This window comes from Diceros bicornis, chromosome 14 (genome assembly GCF_020826845.1).
Source record: "Diceros bicornis minor isolate mBicDic1 chromosome 14, mDicBic1.mat.cur, whole genome shotgun sequence".
Lineage (NCBI taxonomy): Eukaryota > Metazoa > Chordata > Mammalia > Perissodactyla > Rhinocerotidae > Diceros > Diceros bicornis.
Genome location: NC_080753.1, coordinates 51842209 through 51860367, shown reverse-complemented (window position 1 = coordinate 51860367; position 18159 = coordinate 51842209). Strand labels below are relative to the sequence as shown.

Here is an 18159-nt window from a genome sequence, read left to right as displayed (position 1 = left end):
CAACCTGGTGGTGCAGCGGTTAAGTGCAGGCGAGCTCCACTTTGGCGGCCCGGCGTTCGCAGGTTCGGATCCCGGGCGCGCACCAACGCACCACTCGTCAAGCTATGCTGTGGCGGCATCCCGTATAAAGTGGAGGAAGATGGGCACAGATGTTAGCCCAGGGCCAATCTTCCTCGGCAAAAAAAGAGGAGGATTGGCGACAGATGTTAGCTCAGAGCTGATCTTCCTCACAGAAAAAATAAATAAAAATAAAAAATAAAATGAATAAAATAAAATAAAATCAACACTAAACTCTGGATTTTGGAAGATATAGAGGGGGCCAGCCCCGTGGCGTAGCGGTTAACTTCGCACACTCCACTTCAGTGGCCTTGTCGGTTTAGGGTTTGTCGGTTCAGATCCTGGGTGCAGACCTACGCACCACTCATCAAGCCATGCTGAGGTGGCGTCCCACATAGAAATGAGCAACTAAAAAGATGTGCCACTATGACATACAACTATCTTGGGCGCTTTGGGGAGAAAAAGGGAAAAAAGGAGGGAGATCAGCAACAGATGTTAGCTCAGGGCCAATCTTCCTCGAAAAAAAGAGGATATAGAGGCCGCCAAGGTCAAACATCTTCCCTCTACATATGTATCACCGCTTGAGTTACAATCAAATTGAGCTGCTGGAGGGTTACTGCAGAACCACCCATTTATTTGAGCTTCCATCTAAAAGGGGATTCTCATTTAATATATTTCTATGCAGTTTTTTTTTTTTTCTTTTTTTGGCTGAGCGAGATTAGCCCTGAGCTAACATCTGTGCCAATCTTCTTTGACTTTATACGTGGGTCACCACCACCGCGTGGCTGACGGGTGGTATAGGTCTGCACCCAGGATCCAAACCCGCGAACCTGGGCCACCTAAGTGGAGCGCGCAGACTTAACCGCTACGCCAGGGGGCTGGCCCCTCTATGCAGTTTTTTTTAAGTAGTATTTTTTTGCCACAAAAGAAATGTGATTATTGTAAACATTCAACAATCAGATAACTTCACTCATAATCTCACCAACCAAAGAGAACTGTTAATATTTTGCAGCATAATTTAGTCTTTTTCCTATGCATAAATATACATTCTTTAATGACAATACAATCCTATGCATATCGTTTTTTAATCTTTTTCTTCTTAACAGCATATTGTCCACATTTTCCCATGTCACAAAATGTTCTTCTTCAGCACTACTCTAAAAGATATTATAGTATCCCACTATACGGATTTATCACGTTATTTAACCAACCCTCTATTGCTGGGCATTGAAGTAGTTTCCAAATTTCATTATTATAAACAAAGCTGAGCTAGACATCCTTGCAGCTAAAACTTTGGATACATCCACAACTACTTCCTTAGGATAAATTCTTGAGACAAAATTATCGAGTCAATGGGTTTACCAAAGTTTAAGGCTTTGACATGTATCTATGCATATTTGTTTCCCAAAGCGAGATTCAGCAGTCTTTATATAGACCCAGAGACCTCAAAAGTACGGTGTAACTGTTAGTCACGGAAACTGATCACCAACTTAGTCCTGCCTCACCTCTCAGTGGTGGACAGACTGGAAACACTGAAGAGGAAAATGTGTCATTCAACCAAAGAAGTATTTAATAATTTGTCAAGAAGCCACCATGCCTGGCCCATAGCAGCTCCTCAGTCAATGTTTCTTAAGTGAACCTCAAGTCTCTGTGCCCATTAGGCCATGTGCTTCCTTCTTGTTTCGGAGCAGTTTCTGCATGGTCTCTTGGCATGCTCTGTACAGAAAGAAATATGGGTCAGTTTCCTCTGGCCAAGATTTCCCTAGAACTATCCACATACACACAAAACCAAAACAAAGAGCTAAATATAGTCCAAATAAATTTCCCACCCAGTGTCTTAGAACCAGTTGTAATATCACCCATAGAGAACCATTCTCTACATGCTTATATATAGGAATAATATACAATATCCCTTACAATATCCCATCCATAAATTCTCTTTAACCAAAAGTTAAATCACCCTCACCTTTCTTGATGCAATTCAACTGTGAAAAATAAAATATACTATTACAAGAAATATTTTGGTCAATGTTTCAGAATCATTTCTTTTTTTTTTTCCTGAGGAAGATTAGCCCTGAACTAACATCTGTGCCCATCGTCCTCTATTTTGTATGTGGGTCACCGCCACAACATGGCTGATGAGTGGTGTAGATTCATGCCCGGGATCCTAACCCGCAAACCCCAGCTGCCGAAGTGGAACACAGTGAACTTAACCACTATGCCACGGGGCCAGCCCCTCAGAATCATTTCTAATTTAAGTGTCCAATATATATCCCCTGTAGCCATATCTCTATCACCCTAAAATTGCTATCCTAACATTCTTTTCCCCTTCTGCTATTTCCAAGAAGTCAGGGGGAAAGGTCAGTGGCAAAAAAAATTAGAAAAACAGTTCAAGATTTAGGAAACTCGACATCTTTTCCACAACCATCAAAAAGTGATTTTTAAAAGCACCATCCTGGCAATACCTTGACAGTTTGGCAGACACTGTTCTTTCCACAAGAGCATAAATTTAACACAGGAGACATTGTCATGGGCTGTCAGAACAAGTTACTACTGAATGGCCTTTGAATGGGACACATATTCCAAAAAGCAATCATTGCTCTGCAGTGAACACCAGTGCCTCTGAGGGGACGAGCATTTGGGTACACTTGAAATCACTCACTTGGCTGTATTAGGATCACAGCAGAACTCTGTGCTTAGAGGGAGAACTAGATTTTGGCTCTCATGTAGCTGAGATTCACTTAGGACCATGGGGACCACACACCCACGACTGGGTGTCATGTTCTCAATCCAGCCAGGTGCTGAGAAACTTTGAGTAGAGCTAAACCGAGCCCTGGAGGGTAGGGAGTAGGTCTTACTCATCTTTGCAACCCCTGTCCCTGGCTCAGGGCCTAACACTGTGGGTGAATGAACTAAAACACTATCAAAAGTTGCATCCTCTGCAGGGTAAGTTTTCTAATGTTGAAAGATGTATCAAGGCAGCAACAGTTACCACAACTGTTTCCCAAGACCTGAAGCTGCCTATGGATCACTAGGGATAGCTCAGAGAAAAACATTGGAGCATCCAAATCCCTTCTTTGCATGCAACCTTCTCCTCCTTTTTGCTGCCTTTATTCCTAAGAGCATAGAGCCCTAACTGCGCCAATTTTGCCCCTCTCAACTCAGGCACATTTCCACTCTGCCTTTGGCTCTCCAAAACATGCTTTAATTCCTATTTTGTTAGTACTCGATTTGCAGGAGATGAACAAATCCAGCAATCTTATGTTTTAATCCCAGTTAACCTCTCTGAACCTTAATTTCCTCATCTGTAAAATGGAGAGATTTCTTACACCAAGTTACAGAAACTACTCCATATGGGGCCTGGCACAGTGCTTAATAAATAGTAGCTAGGACTATTATAATTAAAGACCTCAGAGGAATCCAGCATTGTAGACTTATGAAGAAAAGTAGAAGCTGGGGAAGCCTCTTTTAAAAATAGCTAAGTTAGGGGCCGGGCCAGCGGTGCAAGCGGTTAGGTGCTCGCGCTCCGCTGTGGTGGCCCGGGGTTTGCTGGTTCGGATCCCAGGCCCACACCAATGCACCGCTTGTCAAGCCATGCTGTGGCGGCGTCCCATATAAAGTAGAGGAAGATGGGCATGGATGTTAGCCCAGGGCCAGTCTTCCTCAGCAAAAAGAGGAGGATTGGCAGATGTTAGCTCAGGGCTGATCTTCCTCACAAAAAAAAAAAAATAGCTAAGTCAGTCACATCCTAATTTTTGATCTAGGCAAACTAAACTCATCATGGGTAGGACGGTGATAGGCATAGCAGTCTGTGAGAAGGCAATCATATTTAGCTATGATGGCTCATTATTTAGGTTAAAAATCAAAATTTTCCTGGGAAAAAATTCATAAGAAAAAAAAAATTCTCTCTCTCTCTCTCTCTCTCTCTCTCTCACACACACACACACACACACACACAGAGCTTTCAAGCATCCTTGAAGTCGATAAAATTGTGACCCTAATACATTAAGAAAAATGCCCTAAACCAGCCAAGAGTGAAAATAAACATGACTGAGCAATAAATTAGGATCTCCTTCACTCTCCTTCTACCTCCCACACGCTTGGGTTGTGCACGGGGAAAACACAGTCCATATGGAGGCTTTGGCGTAATCAAGACCCACTCCCCGCCCTCTCGGCACATGCCCTCCCCCAGGTGACTCCAGGCCCAAGCATCCAGGGGCACTGGATAAACATGAGCTGATGCAGATGGAATGAGCAGATGTCTGGAGGCCTGAGCCCAGGCTGTGAGCGACAGACAGTGAGAGTGAGTAGGAGGCTTAGAGGGGAACAGGCACCCCCTTCTCCTGCCCCTTCCCCTGATCCCTGAGTGCCAGTGGTAGGAAGAAGTGCTCGTACCAACATTTGGTGCCGCCATCCTCGTGCCCCTCCCTATACCATGACTCGGGGCCTAGACAAAGCATTAAAGTCAAAGCAGCCTGGAGTTCACCTAATCTCATCTCTCCATGTGACAGATGAGAAAACTGAGGGTAGAGGCTTGAAAGGGCTTGACCACCTCCTATACCTGCTTACCGCAAAACCGAAAACAGACTCCAGGTCTCCTGCCTTCTAGAGCAGTCCTCTTTTTTCATATTCTACTGCTCCATAGTATGACCAAAGATCATTCATCTGACTTCTCATTAAATACTCACTATGTGCCAGGCACTGCAACAGGCCTTTGAAACAGTAAGATTCTTCCATGGCATTAATAAAAGATCTCTGGGCAGATGCCAAAAAAAAAAAGATCAATTACTCTGAGAGTTCTTGCCCTTCAACATCAAACAATTGGTAAGCACCTACTATGTGCCAAGTTCAGTACTAGACGCCAGAAAAGAAAGGAACGGATAAGAGACTCTCCCTCCCCTCCTTGGGGTACTCCTAGTTGAAGTTAGATTCCACTAACAGGGATAAACAGAGAGGAGATTCAGACCATGAATTAACATGAAATAAACATAGATAACAAACAGACAAGATTAAATATTTAGATTATGTATTGGCCAGGGGTTAAGTGGATTAATGGAGTGATGAGTTGGGCAGAGTTATGGGATTTCCATGTTTAGACAGGGTGGATTAGGTTGTCTAGCATATGGAAATGCAAATCGAAACTGCTATAATCAGCATTAACACCCTGCATTCATCTCTAGAGGTGCCTTTCTGTCAAAGGGTGGAAGGTGCGGGACAAACCATGTCTCGCCCATCTTTACAACATCCTGGTGAGTCACAGAGCCAGCACTGGAATTCCCAGGATCCAGGCGAGGGAGTGGGAAAGTCAGGAGCCACTAAAACCTAGTCCTGGCCCCTCATCACTTCCAATCCAAATGCCTCCGGAGCGCGTGGGCAGTTCAGACAGGCACCAACATGATGACCCATTGTAACACAGCCCTTTTGATCTTTTCCCTCAAAGGAGGAGAAATTATGAGTTACCTTGTAATTATTTCCTAAGTACTTCAAATATATGTTTTGGATTCTCTACAGAGCATAAGTTTCTTAAGGGCAGGGACCTACCTTGAATGCCCTCTGTTACTTCCAACAGAGCCATGAAGTGCTGGAGATGAGGCAGATGTTTTATACTTTCTTGCTGAATGGGTCAATGGTCTAGAGAAGAAATCACAGAAGAAAACAATGGTTATGCTGTTGACCAAGTGCAATTCTCATGGCCCATTCCATTCCTGCCCTGCACACCTCCTGCCGCTGTGAAGCTTGCTCCTGAAACCAGTCTCTCCCCCATCAGTGATTCATTGCGACACCCCTGAGATCACTTGCTTGACTCCACTGTCAACAGAAACAAAAAGGGGTTATTCATGAAGAACTGTGAGAAGAGAGTGAAGGTCTTGCTACTTTGTTTTTCTGAAGAGAGGAATTCCACAATCATATTCTCATGTGCATCCCACGGACCCTGCTTGGCAAAGAATAATTCAGGGCCAGGCGCCAAAGTTGTGCTTGCTCCCTCTCTTAACTTTTCTCCCAAAGCTGACACCCACTCACCACCCAGATAAAATGGGAAATAGAGTCTCTTTCTAAAATTAACATGTTGCCTCTTCATGGCATCCTATCTTTCAGACCACATCTTGTCTATCTTCCAGGCCCCTATTACAGGCGAGTGCTAACTTGCAAAGCCGTTCCAAAAGAGGTAAAATGTGGGTATAGTGGAGTACCGGATAAGGAGTGGAGAGATTTGGGTTCGACTCTCGGTCCTACCACTGCATTAGAAATATGGCAACCTTCTAATGGAATCTTCTGATTTACAGAGCTGAGGCTGTAGGATATTAAATAACCTACCTCTTAATTTTTTTCTTTTTTTTTTCTTTTTTTGGCAAGGAAGATTGGACCTGAGCTAACATCTGTTGCCAATATTCCTCTTTTTGCTTGAGGAAGATTGTTGCTGAGCTAACGTCTGTGTCCGTCTTCCTCCATTTTTGTATGTGGGACACCACCACAGCATGGCTTGATGAGCAGTGTCTAGGTCCGTGCCCGGGATCTGAACCCACAAACTCCAAGCCCCCGAAGCAGAGCACACAAATTTAACCACTACGCCACCGGGGCGGCCCCATAGCCTACCTTTTAAACTAGGCTTTAGTGCCTCAACTCCAAAAAGAGGAAACTTCCAGTCCATCTCAAAAGTCTATTCCAGCTCCATGTTTTTGACTGCAATTTACCTGCCTGTTATCTTCTTTCCCTGTATAAACTATCTTGTGAGATAAGGTAAGCAACCTCACCTCTCCTTGCTGGGAACTGTTCCAATCTTACCATGCATTACATTCAGACAAATGTTGCAAATGGTTGCCAGGTGTGGACAAATAGGTGCGTGACCTTTATACACCCTCCTGTGGGGTGTGCTCTGCCCACTGTTTCTTTTCCCTGTTTGAATAACCCTCATCACCACCCTACACAGGATCACGCTAGATTCCTGACCCTGGACCATCTGTTCCAGCCACCACTCCCTCAGCTCCTGCCAATTCACCTACCGTTTCCCCCAGAGAGATGGTGCATCCCCTGCCTTCATCTCTCTTCTGACCCTCACTACCCCTACAACTGATTTTTCCTGAGCACAAGCTTGCCTCTCGTTCATCCTCATCTGGGTCTTCAAAGTAAGTGTGCCCATTACTGCTTCCCTCATGTGATGTTTGCTCAGTAAATGAGAACACAACACTGAAGTTCTAAGGGAGCCTCAGTCCTTGAAAGACTGACTTATATCACTGTCTTGGTGAGTCCACAAAAGAAATTGTTAGTTCAAAATGGCTTTGGCCTTCTTTGACGGTATGAGGGCAGTATTTAAAGGGTAGGAGCTGGAAAGTCCCTCAACAGTTAAAATATTCCTCGAAAATACAAACTGGCAGACTGAATTCATTATTGTGGATTCCTTTTTTTCTTTTAAAGCAGCAAAAAACATTTTTCAATACTTGGGTTATGTGCTTTCAACATTGCCCTGACATCTGTTCTTTAAAAGCACAATAGAAGGCATGCTTTCAAATACAAACACAGATAAAATATGGAAACACAGCTCTGTATTTCTGGGTTTGGGACTTGCTAAGTAATAGGGATTTGCATGACTAAGCTTCTACTATGCTGACATATGCAGAACTCAGGAGCAACGGCATCATTCTTCTTCGTTTGACAATGTTTAAATGAGAAACAGCCTTCACCCTGGTCTGAAGACTCGTGAGCTCACAGGAGAACCTGATTGCATCCAACTTAATAGCAATTTTAAAACAGATCTATCTAAATATCAGGTCTCCTTAACTAATAGTGATATGGCAGTGATTCTAATTATGGGAACAAAAGGTCGGTAGAGATTAGCCAGGGCAATCCAGGCACAATTCAGCTGAGATTTGGCTCAAGCTGATTTTTAAGATCTCACCTTTACTTGCAAAAAAATAAAACCTGGAACCTCATGAACATTTATCTTGAAACTTACTTCATGCTCAGTTTTCGTAATGATGTTTTTTTCTTCTCCTTTAAGATGTGCTACCTCGTAACAATAAATGAATTCTCAAAAGCTTAGTCAGTTAAACACTAGTGACAGCATCTGTTTTGTTACTTTCAATTACAATAAAAGTGGATTAGGGGTTCTAATCAAATTATTTTTCCCAAAACATCAATTACCTACCCAAAAAAAAGGCTCAGATTTTGAATTTCCTGAATCAGCCTCGAGTTCAGATTTTCTGTTGCCATTTCACAATAAGTCATTAAAATGTCCTGGATGTTCTTAGCTGTTTGTTTGTTCTGGGAAGGGGTGAAGCATCTAAGCATCACTGAAACCCTGTGTTAGATAGCATATCTTGATGTTAATTCAGGAAATATAGTCATTGCTCAGGCCTTGAGAAAGAGTTTTAGTGGCCCACTCACATCTAGATTATTTCCTAAGACAAAAACACAGCCAAGCCCCAGTCTCACTGGTCCAGCCTGAACCTGAATCAGGATTGACTTCTTCTAGTATTTCCCCAGGTTGTGGAGGAGCTGCTGGCTGCTCGAACCGGGTGTCCTTCCTCCTAAGAAGGGTCGCCGGCCAACCGTACCTGAGACCCATTTCGCAGAGCCTCATAGAAAAGAAAGTGTGGCTTGCAGGTTGGTAGGGAACCAGCCTGTGTAGAGACATGCCTGGGCACTACCTCCCTACCTCCTTAGAAACAGGAGTGGTGATACTGGAGGAGACTGTTGGCCCCAAGTGTCTGGGGTGTGATGGCTCTCAGGGGGTGAAATTAATGCTGATGCTTTGTTCACCCTGTTCCGCAGTGATGGCAGGACCTCTGACGGAGCAATACAAGCCCAGAGGAAGTGGAAATGCCTGCCTTCTAATTAATCTCAAAAGACTAGACAGTAAGTATTTCAGCAATGATCATGAAGATCTGAAGACCGGTGGCCCTTCCTTAAGTTTTCAGGACTGCATAGCCCTCCAAGTCTCTCACATCTGTGTTTCCCAAACTATAATGTGCCTATGAATCCCCTGGGTCTCTTGTCAAAATGCAAACTCTGATTCAGTAGGTCTGGGGTGGGACCCAAGATTCCATACTACTAACAAGCTTTGAGGACCACACTTTTAATAATGTCTTAGTCCATTCAGGCTGCTATAACAGAATATCATAGACTGGGTGGCTTATAAACAACAGAAATGTATTTCTCATAGTTCTGGAGGCTGGGAAATTCAAGGTCGAGGTGCTGGTAGATTCAGTGTCTTGTGGGGTCTCAATCCCTGGTGCTTCTCACTGTGTCCTCACATGGCAGAAGAGGTAAGAGAGCATTCTGGGGTCTCTTTTATAAGGGCATTAATCCCATTCATGAGGACTCCACCCTCATGACCTCATCACCTCCAAAAGGCTCCACCTCCTAATACCATCACCTTGGGGGTTAAGATTTCAACACACGAATTTTGGGGGGACACAGACATTCAGTCCATTACAAGTAGAGAGGTCTTATACAACTTAGGGCTACGAAAAAGTCTACCAAGGACAACCAGAAGGTAGCTCCCAAGGAGCCAAATTCAATTTAATTTAGGAAAAAAATGTTGTTGTTTTTTTTTTTTGGTGAGGAAGATCAGCCCTGAGCTAACATCCATGCCAATCCTCCTCTTTTTGCTGAGGAAGACCAGCCCTGAGCTAACATCTATTGCTAATCCTCCTCCTTTCCCCGCCCCCTTTTCTCCCCATAAGCCCCAGTAGATAGTTGTACGTGGTAGTTGCACATCCCTCTAGTTGCTGTATGTGGGACGCGGCCTCAGCATGGCCGGAGAAGCGGTGTGTTGGTGCGCGCCAGGGATCCGAACCCGGGCCGCCAGTAGCGGAGTGCGCGCACTTAACCGCTAAGCCATGGGGCCGGCCCTTAATTTAGAAAAATTTAAAAAGTGAGATTTCCTGCATCCATGTGTTGTGGAGCAAATTCAAACTTATCTCTTGTGATACATGCTTGCCCACTAGTAAGTTAAAGCTTTAAAACAGGTGTTACCCATCAAAATAGATTAGTCAGCAAGGACCAGACTCTGTGTGAGTACCCACAGAGCCACCATGGCATCAATGTATCATCCGCCATCTGCATCTCACAGATCAGGCCTCCATCACCTCACTATCACCTCAACTCAAAGATCATAACAAATGGTTCTTCAGTTATTAGAGTGCTTCTAATTTTTTTAGTAGATGATCACTTTTTAAAATTCCTTTAAAACCATTTCATAATTTTATTCATTCCCTACTTCAAAGTTTAAACTCGTAGATAATCTTTTACTGTAGCACCATGTTCTGAGCATCTACTAGATATTAGACATCATGCTAGGCTCTTTACCTAGACATCATCTCATTTATCTGCCAGGAAAGGTAGGTATTATTAGTCTTACTTTATAGCTGGGGAAATTGAGTCTCAGCGAGTTTAAATAACTTGTTCAGGGCTGGCCCCGTGGCTTAGCGATTAAGTGTGCACGCTCCCCTGCTGGTGGCCCAGGTTCGGATCCCGGGCGAGCACCGACGCACCGCTTCTCCGGCCATGCTGAGGCCACGTCCCACATGCAGCAACTAGAAGCACGTGCAGCTATGACATACAACTATCTACTGGGGCTTTGGGGGGAAAAAATAAATAAATAAATCTTTAAAAATAAATAAATAAATAACTTGTTCAAGCTTACTTGGTACTAAGTGGCTGAACTAAAAATTAAAAACTCAGGTCCATCCACTCTGTAGCTATTTTTATTTGTTTGTCTCTACCAGACCACAACATCTCTGTGCCTTCTCCCAGATCCACAAATAGCCTTTAGGATCATCTACCTACTTCAGGTTTCACTTCCCAATGGACCATCATACCTTTTCCAAATAAAATAGGAGAATACTCTGTGCCAGGGGCTTAATTCACCCTTCTCTTAACATCCACTGGGAGCCTTCCCAGAAAAGGGAAGATCGTAGTCTAAAGACTCAGGAATATATCTGATCTTTGATTCATCTTAATTTCCCAGATTTCTAATGAGAGTTTCATGAGCCATCTCCAATCCTTTTAGAAAAGCTTCTCAAACAAAGAATTCTCTATTCCTAGAGGGTTGAACATAGCTTCCTTAGGGTTTAAGACGCTGTGGACACTACCAAGTCTTACCCTTTCCTAAAGGAATAAAAATCTCTATAGGGGTTCAAGATGACACTCATCTTTCTCATTAAGAAACTTCCAAGAATTCAGAGAATTTCCCTCATCTCTGAGACAGTTAACTTCATTAGGTCCACTAGTACAGGGACTTTGACTTGCTCCTAAAATCATTAGTTTGGGATCATATGCCTTTCAAGACAAATTTAAGTGTTCTTGACACAGATTGCTATCTCTGGGTCGCCAGGAAGACTTAAATTCAAATGTGACTCTGCAACTTACAAGCTGTGAAACCTTGGGCAAGCTGCTTTACTTTTCTGAGTCTCAACTTTCTTAATTGTAAAATATTAGCAATGGTAGTTGATCATAAGGCTGTTTGAGGATTAAATGGGATATCCTACGAAAAGTACCTGGCCTGAAGTTGCTATTTAATTAAATGAATGAGAGGCTTCTCACAAGGAAAAGGATTTCAGTCTTTATTCCTCTCACACTCTGTTTTATTTGGTCTGAATGGAGTGATGGATAGAGGAATCCCAATCACCTTTATATTTCTCTTCCCATCAGCTAGCAATCCATTTTCTGGCAAACTTTCATGTCTTTCCATCTTAAGTCAGGCTGACAGCCAAATAATAATAATCAAAAAAATAAATCTTATCCATCTAGGTACCCTTAATTCTTCTAAAATTATAAAGTGGGCCAAGTGTGGGTCAAGCTAAAATTTTGTCATTCTTCCAAGATGGTGTTTGGGGCCACGTCTTGATCACATTAGGTCTTATCTAGATGATCTCTTGTTGTGCTTCAAAAACTGCTCAGAAAGTACACATTTAGACTGTGGTTTGCCCACAACCGTGTATATCATCCATCCACATTTCAGCAACACTTCATCAGTCCTCTTTATTGAACTCCTATCCTACAATTATTCCAATCCTACATATAACTCAGATCCTGCTTTTTCTTTTGCTCTGTCTCAGAGTTATCTGGCTAAAGAAAACTGCTTTCCAAGTCTGGGTTCAAATCCAGGTCAAAATGGTCCCTTTTTCCCTCCTCACCATCCCACCACCAACCCCCTCCTGAAGCCCCCAGTACTTAGCATCTAGAGCTAGGCACAGGGTTGAATGATTGAGTGAATGAATGAACAATTGTTCCAGCAGGTTTGGGCACTGTGTCAAGTGCGCTAGGACACAGGCATCTGCTTTATATCTTGACACCTCACAGTGTTTGTTTCAGTCATTTCTCGTAGCTCCCTCCAACCTCCCAAGCACCGCATACTTACCTTTCAATAATACCTCTTAGTCAGGGAATTCAAAGTAGTTCAAGATGAGTGACAATAATTAACAGTCCTATGAAATGATGTCTATGGATAAGGGGAGAGAATTGCAAAGGTAAAAATAGAACTCAGGTGTCCTTACCCCAAAGAGTTGCCTACAGGATCAGCTCCACACTCCTCAGAATGGCACGACGACCTTCACAACTGGATCCTGTCACTCCACATCACAAATCTTATGCTCAGATGCTCTAGTTCCTTGCTACTCAGAGTGTGTGTATGGAACATCAGCATCAGCATCATCTGGGAACATGCAAGAAATGCAGAATCTTGGGCCCCTCCCCAGCTGTACTAAATAAGGATCTGCCTTTTAACAACATCCCCAGATGATGAAAATGCTTCTTGTCTGGGCACTATACTTTGAGTGGCAAGGCTCGAGATTACCCATCATCCCTTAAAGAAGTCATACATGGTCACACCTCCAAGCCTTTGCTCATACTATTCCTTCTGTTTATAATACTCTGTCCCACCTTCCCTCTGTGAATTCTACACCATTTCAGTTCCTGTGGAGAAATCATCAGGGTACCCATCTTAGCACTAAGCAAAAAGAATAGCTTGCTTATCAGACTCTACATATGCATTCCTAACCACCTTTAATTGTAGTTAGTTGTTTATACGTGCTGGTCTCTCCAGCAGGATCGAGTTGTTCAACAGGAAGGACCATGTTTATTTATCACCCAGCTTATGATATGTGCTCAATAAACGTTCATTGAACAAATATTGACACTAGCCCCATGCTCTTCGTCATTTTCACATGTTCAATAGGTTACAGAAGAAGCCATGTGGTTTATAAGACATCCCACCAAATTTTAACTTGTGCCACATTTAGCATACAGCAAATGCCTATGTGCTTGCTGAATGACAGGCCATCTTGAGACAGAAACGTAAGCAATTATATTTTACGTATGCCCTCGCAGATGTGCTGAAATGGAAAAATGATCTGCTCCTGATCATCTTTGGCAGGTGACTATAAATTACAGAGAGTAAGGGTAAAGGCTGATTTGTAATCCATCACTAGGAGACTTAGTGGTCCAAAACAGGCCCTTACAAAATGTTTTTCTTTCCCAGTCCAGGAGCACACAACAACAAGCTTTGTAGGGAGGTAAGTTGATACCCAGAAAAAAAATACTTAAAAACGCACTTTGAGAAGTGAAGCCATTGAAATAAATCATAAATTCATCTCATTATTTCATGCTTCTCACCCCAACCTCATTCGTGACTATGCTGTAACAGCTTGGTTTGAAATGGCTACTACTATGAAAATTTCCTCCTTTCTCGAGGCCCCAGCCAAACCCCACTGGGAATGAAAGAACTATGCAGAGAGATGGTTGAAATTTCCCATAAGTTGAATTTTTTATTACAGCGACTGCTGCTTTAAAAGCCAGTCATAACGCATATGGCTTACAAATTATTGCCTCATGTAGGGAAAGCAAAATTATTTTTCTCCAAGTCGATGTGCACTTGACCAAATCCTATGGGGTGCTTTATATGTGTAGAGCTGAGATTCTGTAACAGCTGAGGTGCCTGTTGAAGGTACCACGGACAGTCCTGAGACAACTCAGATCTGTGCTTTCTTCGTCTCTCTGTCCTATGATTGTCCTGGGTTGCCAGGTTATATTTTACAGGGCTCAGTCACTGCCAATAAATGACTAGCAAGAGTTTTAGAATTTTAGGTTGAAGATGAACTTCAAGGTCATTTCATCTAATCCTTGAATCTCCTAGGTAACATCCCTACCAACTGATCATCCAGCCAAGACCAGAATATCTCCAGTAACAAGGAACCCAGTACCTCCCAAAGCACTTCAGTTCCTTAAGTCTGCTCTCAAATTATTTATCTGACCTGATCTCCATCTTTTCCTGTATCAGAACATCACACTTCAGCCAAACACAGGCTCTGCATGTATCCTGAATAAAACGTGCCTTCTCGCTCTCTGCATCCATTAGTTAGGGTTCTTCGGCTTCAGCAACAAATCCCAACTCTGGTTACCTTAAGCAAACAAGAAATCTGCTGGGAAGAACTGAAGGAAAGGGTAAAGAGTCAGGCCCTCTGAAGGGTAGACAGCTGGGTCCAGGCAGCAGGAGCACAAGAACAGGGATTTCAGAATGCCACCATCAGGATAAATCGGGTCCAGTGGTTTCCTATCTCTGGGTTCAAGTTCCAAATGCCAGGGTAACAGAGCCTGCTTGGTCTACACGGATACTGCTCCTTGTCCAGATAAAGGCGATCAGCACTTGGACCACATGCAGCAGAGCTGGAGAGTCGTCCAAAGTAAAAGGAGGTGTGTTACCAGAAAAAGGAAAGCAATGCTAGACTGACAAAAAAACAAATGTTTACAAACTCACACTCCTGCTTTTGCTCAAGCCTGGAATGACCTCTTCCACCTCCAGACAATTCTAACTGACACCCTAGATACCAACTCCGTCCCCTTCCCGGCACGCACTGCATCATGCCTTGATGAGGAGATACTCCTGTGCCTGTGAACATCATGTTTCCCCAACCGGACTGTAATCCCTTGGAGGGCAGGAACCTAATCTTTTAGTTCTTTTATCTGCACAGCACTACACACAAAGTACATGCTTACATACTGTTGCTGTTTTCCAAATTATGTTTTCCAAAACAGCAGAAAATGTCTTACTTCAGCAAGGTGTACATCCAGAAAGTGGGGTGAAGGGTAGGAAGCAGTGAATTACCCTGAGCACTGAAATGTGCGGAATCGAGACTCCTTCGTTCTAGGAGTTTCTGGCCTATGACATTTCTTTTGGTTAAATAAAGATTTCTTTTTCATGATTGCAGTGTTAAATTTAAATACCTCAACGTACTAATATTCATCCTCTGACATTTCAACTGATTTCCTATTCTCCCACTCAGTCAACAACCAGTAATTGTGCCAGGATGCAGGAATATAAATATGAGCATCAGATTTGTCTCCTCCCTCAAGGAGTTCATCATCCTTGAGGAGTGGGGAGTGGAAAAATAAAGCAGGAATTACGGTATGAGAGTCCGTATACCAGAGGTGTAGACCAGATGCCTCTCTAATCCTCCAGGTCAGAGATTCTCAAAGCCCGTCCTCCGACTTTCTGCAACGAACTCAGTCCTGGAACTTCTTCCACCACAGACTCCTAGCCCCCCATGCCTGACCTATAGAATCAAGAATTAGCCTAGCACTTGGGGCCTGAGCGTTATTAACAACCTCCCTGAGTGACTTTTATGCACATCGTATATTGAGAGCTACTCTTCTAGTACAAATCCTTGAGATTTGAGTACACAGAATGTTATAATAGGAATATTCTGAAGACAAAAAAAAAAACACTATTCAAATCCCAACAAAACAATATGTAAACTCACAGTAGCCCATCATCTAAGGAAATGAAACTTCATGCAATATCATACTCATTTTCCATGACTCACCAGTTACCGGCGTACATTGTTCCATTATCAAAGCCTGAAGGAGATGGATGGCCTGCTCGACAAAGAGAGTGTTCAGACTGGCAAGTGTCTGGAATGTCGCCTGCTCCGTGCATTGGGTAGGAGACTGCCCCGAAGTCAGCACATCCAGACTGCACTGTGGGACTTCTGTGAACTCTGCTCCCTCTAATACTTCTCATCCAATCATAAATGGACCCCATGAGAGTAGGTTTTTCTGACAAAGGGGAAGATGCAGCAGCTGTAATATATGTAGTTGTTATTAATAATTATCTCTCATCATGTGGTAGTTCCTCACTGGATCTCAAATCCACTCAACTTTCCCTACCTTCTATTTTGAGTGTAAAGGAAGAAAGAGCTAGAAAATGTGCTATTGACTCATTCAAAGGATAAAGAAGAAGTACAATCTAATGTTTCCCCTTTCTAAAAGCCCTGATAACTACCAAAAAGTTAAAAAAATAAAAAGTCTGTCTTCCTAACAGCAGGTTCCAAATTTCCAGTGGGTAATGGAACAAGGCCTTGGCGGTAGGAGCTCTAAGCTTTAGCCCCACACTGCCTCTTAGCAGATGTGGGGGCAAGTCACCCCTCCTCTGTACCTAGGTCTCCTCGTCTGTCCAGTGCTGGCATCTGCTCTACCTTCAGAGTTTCGTTCAGATAAAATGGTTCATGGATGCAAAAGTATTTCATGTACCCTAAGTAAAGGCTTCTTACCCAGGGGTCCACGAACCCCCTTAGCCTTGGCCTCAGGATTTTCGTGAATATCCTGATGTTATAAATAAAATCGGGTGTGTATATACACATATGTTTTTTTCTGGAGAGAGGGTCCATCGCTTTCATCAGATTTTCAAAGGAGCCTATGACCTAAATCAGTATCCTGTTCCTCTTTTCTCTGTAATTAATTACCAAGTGTTTATTGAGCCTATATCGTGGAATCTGTCATTAGTGGTGCAGCTAACCTCCACTTCTCTTCTAGCCCTTGAGCAGTCAAGGAAGGTTTACAGGGTTTATGTTGGTTTGGATTTCCCTTTATAGGAGGGAGGGTGTGGGGGTCATGCACCAAGAGGTGCCTGAGAAGCATTACCTCATCTCTGGGGGAATCTAAACCCACGAGGCTCTTTCCCAAGCCTCCGTCAGGGTGGAGTGTGAGGCTGTCGGGCCTGTTCTAAGTCAGTGTAACGTGTTCTCCACTCTAGCAACACCTAACATATGGCATGTGCACTGATGCTTATGAAAACAGTGATTCATCCTTAATCCTTTAAAAAAATAACAGTCAACTCTATGTGGCCTTGGCTCTCCTCCCTGAATGCCCTTCTGTTCTCCAAAATGTCTGTGTTGTCACCTGCCTCCACCTTGTCCTGTCTGCTCCTCGGCTTTTCCTCTCCTGCAGGCTCCTTTCAGCCTTCTGATCTCTGTCTCCTTCCCTTTGTGCTGCTCTGTCCTCTGTTTCTTCATCGTCACTGCTGGAGCTTTCAGCTGCACGTCCTCAGCCCTCTGTGTAATGTAAAGACCTTTCCTCTCTCTTCCATCCTTGTTCCTGCCTGACTGTCCCCAACCATAAGATCCCTCCCACACCTGATCTACTCTATGCCTTTATATTCTTCCCTATCCCCTGCCCCTTCAGAGGAATACCTCCCTAGTTGGGGGGAACAGGGAAGCAAGAATGTGAAGGAAGATGTAGGAGAAGTTGGGTCATGGAATTAATGAGGCGAGACATGGGGGAAGGAGGGTTGTAGGATTAAAACGCTGAGAATCACTGCCTTTCCCTCCCACCTTGATTTATTTCACAAAGTCTTTTATTTGATGCCCAACAGGGCAGAAGGCAAAGAGGTTATATTCTGAGAGAAGACAAAATCTCACCAGGCTTGTGAAAAATAAAAGAAAGAACAGAGGGTTAAGAAAAAAGAGAAGAGTAAGGGAATAAGGAGGGGTGGGGAATAAGAATATATCATAATCTCACAGTTTAACTCTGTTTAACCCAAAGCAGATCTTAATCAATGGCCAGACAAATAGGACTCCGGTAATAAAAAGAGTCATACCTGCAGACAGAGGCAGCCAATCATTGTCAACGAGATTTAGGATTAGGGCAGTCTTGAATTATGCAACAAAGTGTTTTCTTAACATTAGTTGTTGCTTGGGGTTCAAAACATTTTCAAATAAAAGCAGTATGATTCAGAGAAGTGAGACAAAACTGAGTGAATCCTGATTCCATGTAACCTTAAGAAAGTAACAGCCTTTCTGAGTCTCCTGTGAAGATGAGGATACCTTC

At 43.3% G+C, this 18159-nt stretch overlaps 1 long non-coding RNA gene across 1 annotated transcript; it reads right to left on the bottom strand.

Annotated features, from left to right (window-relative positions):
• Positions 1–291: 291 nt before the first annotated feature.
• LOC131414129 (uncharacterized) lies at positions 292–16784 on the bottom strand. The gene is made up of 3 exons (XR_009222131.1): positions 15879–16784; positions 5599–5688; positions 292–1773 (listed from the first exon to the last, which is right to left on the bottom strand). It is a non-coding gene; the product is annotated as an uncharacterized LOC131414129 (long non-coding RNA).
• Between the last annotated feature and the right edge of the window lie 1375 nt (positions 16785–18159).